This window comes from Aplysia californica, unplaced genomic scaffold, assembly GCF_000002075.1.
Source record: "Aplysia californica isolate F4 #8 unplaced genomic scaffold, AplCal3.0 scaffold00189, whole genome shotgun sequence".
NCBI lineage: Eukaryota > Metazoa > Mollusca > Gastropoda > Aplysiida > Aplysiidae > Aplysia > Aplysia californica.
In genome coordinates, this window is record NW_004797459.1 from 182544 (window position 1) to 191131 (window position 8588).

Below are 8588 nucleotides of genomic sequence, written 5' to 3' on the forward strand. Positions count from 1 at the left end.
GCGCACACACACACACACACACACACACACACACACAACAATTTTTAAAAATCTTGACTTGCTGCTTTCAGCTTATAGTTCGTCTGCAGTGTAAACTTTCCAGGTGCATGTTTGACCAACAGCAGCCCAGCATTTCTCACATGTTAGCATAGAATCATCGCATTGAGTTCAGAAAGAGACGACAATAAAACATGAATAGATTTGGAGATGTTGTCAAACTCATAAGTAACAGAGACCTGAGCTACAGAGGAAGTAATGGAGAGACAGCTTACATTTTAGACAATGAAAAAATCAACCATAGTAGTTCTTTCCTGAAAGTGAAAGTTCTAAAAGTTGCTTCACAATTAATATGATCAGAGGCAGGCTAGGACTTTAAACAGTCCCAAGCATTTTTCACCCAGGGTGCACTAAAAATCAGGATTTTTAATAGCGGTAAGTAAGTAAGTAAATAAATACGTTTGTTCAATGTGTAAGGCCCACATCACATCATATTTAAATACTCATTACTCATTTGGTAACTAAACTTTCCATAATGAAAAAGTATAGATATCTCTTTTCATGGGCCAAACACTGCAAGATCAGTCTGTGGGCCAAGTCAAGCTTGGAGGAATTAACAATTTCCTTTGATGGGCAAAATTTGGAAAACAAAAAAAGTTACACTTCTCAGGTAAAGGTGAATTTGTTAATTTCCACAGATAAAGATTGTTATTAAGGCTAGGCGTAGTAAGCAATGAAGCAAGGCAGAATACACGTATCCGTTCCAATACCGTGTGAGGTTGATGAAGTACTTCGCTGTTTGTTGAAACGGAAGGGTAAAAGATAATAAACTATACTTGCGACAGGATTAATATAATTAAATTATTAAAGTCTTGATAAAGGCTTGAGGTTCTACAACTCTTAGTAAACCAATCCCTCATAACCATTTTTTCTCGGTTATTTCCCTTACATCTTCAATCCTGACTTCACGAATTATATTAGTTACAATTTTTCCCTTATAACATCACGCCTTTCAAAAGAAAAGTGAAGGGTGCCGACAAAATGAGTTACTTCTCGGATTCGAGCCCTATGGAAATCGCTACATCACGCTTATAGGTGAAGTTTTCACAAATTATAAGTATGAAGTAATATAAGGCATGTTATACCGGTACTTAAATAATATGTAATTATGACCAATGGAAAATCTACAAATTTGACCCCAGTGTCGATTTGTGGCCAATATCTCCATTTGTTGATTGTGAGAAGTAACTCATTTTGTCAGCACGTCTCACACATTTTCTGTTAATTGTGTGTCGCCTGACGAGACGGACCACAAATCATTTTTGAAGGCAGAGAACTCAGTCACAAGACTTGGAAAGTAGAGCTACTCTGATATGAAATAGACTTGAAAATAGCGTTTCGTCAAAGCCGTAGATTAGTGCTTGGGTAAGGGAGACAATAACCGTAAAAGTGTTGTTATACAAGTTATACAATATTTCACGGAATAATGCAAAATCCGCTTTGATTAATGAAAAAACAATACTGATGAAACTTCGTTCTAAATATAAGAAAACGTTACGATTCTGTGTAAGCCTTAGGAAAACATGTTTTTCTTAAAAAAAAAAAAAAAAAAACCACAAGAAAAGAAAAGAAAGAAATAATGTTTTTAAACATAATGCATGTTGACTTGGTACTCGAATAGTAGACTGTAAGTTGTATATTTATGAAAAGTTAAAAAGTCTAATTTCTTTTACCATCTTGATTCTACCACCACTGACTTTTTAAAAACTTGCAGGATTTTATTTAAGTAAAGCAAGTAAAGTAAAAATCATTTCGGGCTTTCAAAAGAAAGATATATATATATATATATATATATATATATATATATATGCATAATGTTAAGGTTTTTAATCAAAACTAATGAGCTAACATGGCTGTAATACTGTATGCAATGTTATGTTGCTGGGTCGAACAATTGAACAGTTACAGTAATTATAAGGCAGCGATGGGTCTCGAATAACGACGTAGATACGGAAAAGAAAATTGACGTGCGCTGACGTAGTTTCAATTAACAACGAATTGTGACATGTGTTTGAGCGGTATCATATTATTACGGTTGCAATGATGGTATCTAAAGATTGCGAATACTGCTGCGGTACCCATACTAATCGATATCACTACAGCACCAGTGATACGAAAGATCGTACATAACAAGATAAATGAGCCAATTAAAAAAAGGACCTCAAAATCCAGTGGCACCTTCTTAGAAAAAGAGCAGACTTTGCGACTTTGTGTGAAAAACAATTTTAAAAAAGCGAAACTAACAAACTATGCTATTCCTATATTCTTCTTTTGGGGAAACAAATGCGAGCTTCAAAACAAAGACGGCAGCGGCATTTGATCCAGTGTGCAGACTTCAGTGGACACTTTTTTTTAGCTGGGTGAACTATCTAGTTATGTACGATCTTTGGTTATACACAGTGCCCATTGGAGGAATAGACAAATCGATCGCCTACCGATCGTCCGATTTGCAGCCTAAAAACAAACGCGTTTCTTTTTTTTAGGCTGCGAGTTGGGTGATCAGTTTGTGCCATGACGGTTGCTTTGCGCCCTCCATCTGGCTAGCCCCGCCTACCAAACCGAAGCTAACCGATCCGATCGTGCCAATGGGCACCCCCTATTGTATAATTTGAGGCTGGTTCTGCTTCCGTTGTAATTAATATTTTTTTCCAGCTCCCGTCATATTCGATACAATTCTAGCATCTGTTTCAAATATAATAGTGTTATAGAATAGTGAAGTGCTGGTGTGTCGCCCGCTTTTGAGACCTAGACATTTTTCCTGGTTGAATAGTCAAGTATTCTTCGCGGTGGAATCAGGTGCTCGTTAATTTTGGAGGATATGAAGTTAGTATCGTCTTGGAGCTTATTCAAAATCAGTGGTCTTGTGTTTATTTTTAATACCCATCTATCCTGAAGAGAAGTTAAGAAGATACTTCCGGTTGGAAGAGGTGGGGATCGCGAGGTGTCTGATGTGAAAAAAAGAAGAAAAGAAAAAGTCAATAGAATTGCCACATAGGAGGAAAATGTTGATTTCTTCGATTTCATTTTTTTTTACGAGCGTCTGATTCAAACATAATTTGCTGAATAAAGTGTCGTCAAGTTAAGGACATGAATTTACTCCAATTGATCGAAGTGTAAGCTCTGAGGCGCCTGTTTGAAGATATCAACGACATATTATTAAAATTTAAGCTGTACAAGATTGTCTGCCATGTTGCTGCACCGTTCCTTAAAATGTGTCTAGAAATCTTTTTAAATGTCTTTTTATCAAATCATAATTAGTTTTGTTATGTTTTAACGTCTTGTGGAAGAGTTTCGTTGTCGAATATGAAGAAGGAAATGAAAAACCCCTCCCAATAAAGTAATTCTGAGCTTCGTAATATTGTAACGGTTAAGGGAAGTATTTCACTTTTATGCATGTTTACATTGACTGATTAAGCGCTCATTGGAAGTGTAATATCCCATCATATTTACTATCCACTTCCACTCGGCTTTTAAGGTTCCCTTTGACCGGTCTCGAAAATGCAATAAATTTTAAAGATAACACCCCTCCCTCAATCCCAACCCCTCGTTGTTATCAGCAAGCCAAGTCTTTATTAGCAAACGAATTCAAAGCAGTCCAAACTGCTCTAATAGCCAACTGTAGAAGACAATCATCTGTAGAAACGGCCACTTCTTATTTTATCCCTTGCGTATTCTTTAGGATTTAGTCACACTGGGTAAAACGGCCACCTGCCTAATACGGTCACTTTTCTCCATGACAATGGGAGTCCGTTTTAGACAGGTTTGGTTGTTTTATTAACTTGTTTTCGGGTATGGCATATCTAAGAAGAATATAATCGTAAATTTTTATCTTACTTCAAGGTTCGGGGCCATTGTCTATGCCAGCAAGGGTTGAATAGCCCTTTGCCGCCTCCACGATTGATCATCATAATATGGCGGTCAAACAATGTGTCAGTGGGTGGTTGGGTGTTCAGGTGTGGTTTGCCTCTTTTTGAATATCAAATATCTATCGCCCTTATCTCTCCTCCTTCTTTTCAAAGGTTTGTTTCTCACTAATGTAAAACTTTCAATCTTCTGCACGTACATTACTTTATTGTGTTTTAATGTAAGTGCCGTTAATTAAAGACTTACTAAAGCTAAAAACAAAATGTGTCACTGCACGGTGGAATCGCTTGTCAATTGTCGGGTGCATGTAGATATTGGTACCACGGTAAAATCTTATAGCCTGTTCATTTTTCTTTCTTTTGGGTGCAAAGAGATTCTATCTTGAATAAAATTATAGATATTTGCGAAAGAAGGAGTTCTGGTTTGCCTGATGTCACAGATATAATTGTCCAGGAAATGGTCACCAAAATTTGGGGATTTTGAAAAGCTGAATAAATGTCCTTGGGAAACTACAAATTTACATAACTGAAAGTCATTGGCCTACTACGAAGGGGGTTCAAGAAGTCTTTGGTCAAAATATGAAGGGATAAAGATAGAGCTTTGAAACCTGGCAGACATTCTTTCATTTCTCTACACAGTCACCATGCAGAGTAACACATTTCTGCCACCTCTCTTTCACCTTCAAAAGTCCTTGAGAGAAAAAAAAATTAACCAGAATGGGCCCCTAACTTGTCTTCCTCAGCTTCAATAGCGTCCTCGTTGTCATGCAATGGAAACGACATCCTTTCAGTGATCAGCAAGCCCGAAAAATAGTAGTCCCCTGTGACTGTTTTTATATTTTCCAGGTAGTCAGTCATGATGATATCTTCACAATCCCAGAAACACAACAGCATGACCTTTCCACTTGATGGTGTCACCTTTGCCTTCTTTGGTGAGGGAGAAGAAGGGGTTTCCCATTGCGTTGAGGATATTTTATGTTCTGGATCAAAATGATAAATCCATGTTTCATCCATAGTCACCATGTTTCTAAAAGAAATTTGTGTCATTGGACTCAATTCGAAGGAGAGTTTTGCAGAACGAAACCCTCTGCTCCTTTTTCTCATTGTCAAAAGGCGGGGTCCCCACCTTGCAGACCCCATGTTCATGTTAAAATGATCATGGAGATTCGTTTCAATTGACACTACATGATTCCCGTTTCACTTGAGAGCTGTTCAACTGTTATACGTATGTCTTGTAAAAACAGTTTCTTCACTGTGGATACGTTCTCTTCAGTTACCACAAAGGATGGGCGCCCTTCACGTTTTTCATCCATCACCGACATGAATCCAGATTTGAATTTTCTTACTCAGTATGTCACAGAATTGTAACGAGGACATTTATCACCATAAACTTGGACCATTTCCTGAAAAATGTCGGAAGGGGATTTTCCTTGCAAGTATAAAAACTTGATAATTGAGCGATATTCAACAGGCTCCATGGCACAGCTTCAGCAAAGAAACAACCAAACGTTTTTGTGCTTGATTTCATTAAACACGCTGACTAGTGCCTTAATATTGTTAGATTTTTCCGAAAATGTGCATGGTGTGTTCCAAAATCAGTGTAAAATTTCATTACTCTACCATGATTCCTTCATACCCAGACCAAAGAATTATTGCCCCCCCCCCCCTTCTCTCGTATATATATTTTTATTCTACTGGAATGGAGCAATACATCTTGAGAGATGCAAACAATTAGAAGGTCTAGCAGGAGTCTGTCATGCTGCACAGCAAGACAGACGCGTGGCAGAGTGTGACCTTGGTGCTACACGCACGTGTTCTAGGTGAGTCCTTGTGTGTGTGTGTGTGTGTGTGTGTGTGTGTGTGTGTGTGTGTGTGTGTGTGTGTTTGTGTGTGTGAGAGAGTCTGTCACGCTACAGACACATGGGTCTCACGTTTGTTGACTCCTCAAAAAGTGCAAAGTGTGAATTGTTGGCAAGAATTGCTTGGTCTGTATGAAAAGGATGAAACATGGGTCCACCACAACGATCCTGAGTCAAAATCTGCATCAATGCAGTGGAAATCGCCCTCGTCTCCAACACCAAGGAAGGCAAAGGTGCAGCCGCAGCCATCAAGTGGAAAAGTGATGCTATCAACTCTTTGGGATTAAGAAAAAGGGATTAAGACAGTCTACCTTTGAAATGGACACACGATCACTTGAGACTATTATTCTAACCAGGTAAAACAATTATGAGAGGCTATAAAAAAAAAAAAACCCAGAGGAAAGATCCGAAAAGGTATTTTGTTGCTTCACGACAACGCACAAGCACACACTTCAAGAACAGCTGCAGAAACTGCACCAGAAAGTGGCTATGAAATTTTGCAACATCCACCCTATTCCCCAGATTTTGCCCCGTCCGACTTTTGTTTTTGTACCCAAACTGAAAAAAGGATTTAAAAGGAAGGCATCTTGAAAGTGACGATGAGGTCAAAGAAGCGAGAGAGGGCTTATTTTCTAATAAAGACAGGGTCCTCTATTTTCGAGGTATTTTCAAGGTCATACACAGATGATAAAAATGTATAACTGTAGAAAGCGACTACATACAGAAAGATTACGGTGAGCACCAAATTTCAGCTTTCTATCTTTTTTCCTCCATGGTCAGGTAAAAAAACAACTTTTGGTATGCACCCGTATAAGATAGATGAAACTGCTGTAAAAGTAATGAACATCAAAATTTTGGACTTCCTACACATGAACAGCAGGATTATTATTAGAATAGTGTTATGTATGCGCGCGCAAGCGCACGTGTGTGTGTGTGTGTGTGTGTGTGTGTGTGTGTGTGTGTGTGTGTGTGTGTGTGTGTGTACGATTCTATAAGTTTCTGTTGGCAGGGAGAGAGGGAGAGAGAGAGAGAGAGAGAGAGAGAGAGAGAGAGAGAGAGAGAGAGAGAGAGAGAGAGAGAGAGAGAGAGAGAAAGAGAGAAAGAGAAAGAGGGGGGGGTAGAACATGGTTAGAGAGCCGGAAATTATGTGAAAGAAGAATGTTTTAAAGAAGAAAAGTTTCCGTCGCTGTCAGGTTTCGAACCCGGGACCTTTTTAATGAGAGGCGAAAAAAAGGTGACCTATAGACCCCGAGAGCCACCATAGACAGATAGATAGATAGATAGATAGATAGATAGATAGATAGATAGATAGATAGATAGATAGATAGATAGATAGATAGATAGATAGATCCTCTTACCTTGTACCAAGAGCAAAACCAGAAGAGCGTCCTCAGTTGACTTAGTTGACCACTGCCTTTTGGATTAATTTTTTCTCTATCTGTGAAGGAAAATAACAGAACACCATGGCAGGGGAATCAGACGCTAGTCAAGTTTTTGGCATATTATAGATGAGGCAGCGTGGTGGAATCAGGCTCTCGTCAAAATAATCAAAGTGGAGAAACTTGTATTTTTCCGCAGGTTTGTGAAATTTTGTCAAATTTTTGTTTTTTTGGCTCAACACCTTTCATGCCCATTGAAGAACTCATTTCTGTGTGGATTTTTTCTGAAAAACGTTGATTAAAGGCACAAAAATGTAAGTTTTCAGTTACCACGGACTCTTAAGATAAGGAAATAACTAATCTCTGGCGGCCATTTTCTCACTAATTTTACCTCTGAAAACAGGTGACCCCCACCTCCTTCATTTGCAAATATTTCGACTTGCATTCAAGATAAATGGATATTGTTTTCATCTAAATAAAGACAAGTGAACAAGCTTTACGATGATACCAATACCTCTACATGCCCCAAAATTGACGAGAGCCTGATTCCACCACGCTGCTTCACTTTAGAGTTATTAATATAATCTTACATGATGTTGATTTGCCTTGCTTATGGTGTAAAATAAAATACCCTTGAATAGATGTTGAGATACTTGCGATTGAAGGAGGGGTCAAAAATAAAATCAACTAGAAAATTGCTGCCAAAATTTTGCCAAATTCTAATGCTTTGGTGTCTTTGAAAACAGAAAATCTCCCTTCATGTGTTTTTAATTAAAGCTTTTCGGCAATAACAAAATAAAATCCCAATAGAAATGTGGTTTTAAATGTGTTGAGCATAAAAACTCCAATTTCCATGGATTTCATTATTATGACCCAGCACCTGATTGACAAACATAAACAGATTACACAGCCAGTAGTCAAAGACATAGTGTTTCTTTGAATTATCACATTGTAAAGGGAGGTAAGACGGGAAGTGTTGGTGGTGAAAATGGGGAAATGGTATAGGTTTAACACCCCTACCAACACTGTTGGGTTATTTAAGAGGCGAGACCTCTTTAACGTCCATCACCGAAAGAAGCAAGCCAATACGGAATTCGTGTAAAGTGTCTTTCCCAAGGACACAACGTCGCACAGATCTGAGGCTCGAACCCCTGAACAGTCCGCAGTCTCACGATTACGAGTCCGGTAGCGTAACCACTAGATTGCCGACGCCACTAGTGTACATGGAGGAAGGTAGAGGTAGAGGGTGTCTAAAAAAAGAGGACCTTTAAAAGGTTCTAACTTGGTCATCTTAGGACCATTTTCAGCAAATTTTAACCCTCCCCTCTCCACCCATAAAATTCAGCTGTGGTGGTGTCACATTAACAAAAACAACAACAACTGCATCAACAATAATAATAATGTTGAAGATGATGATAATGATAATAATA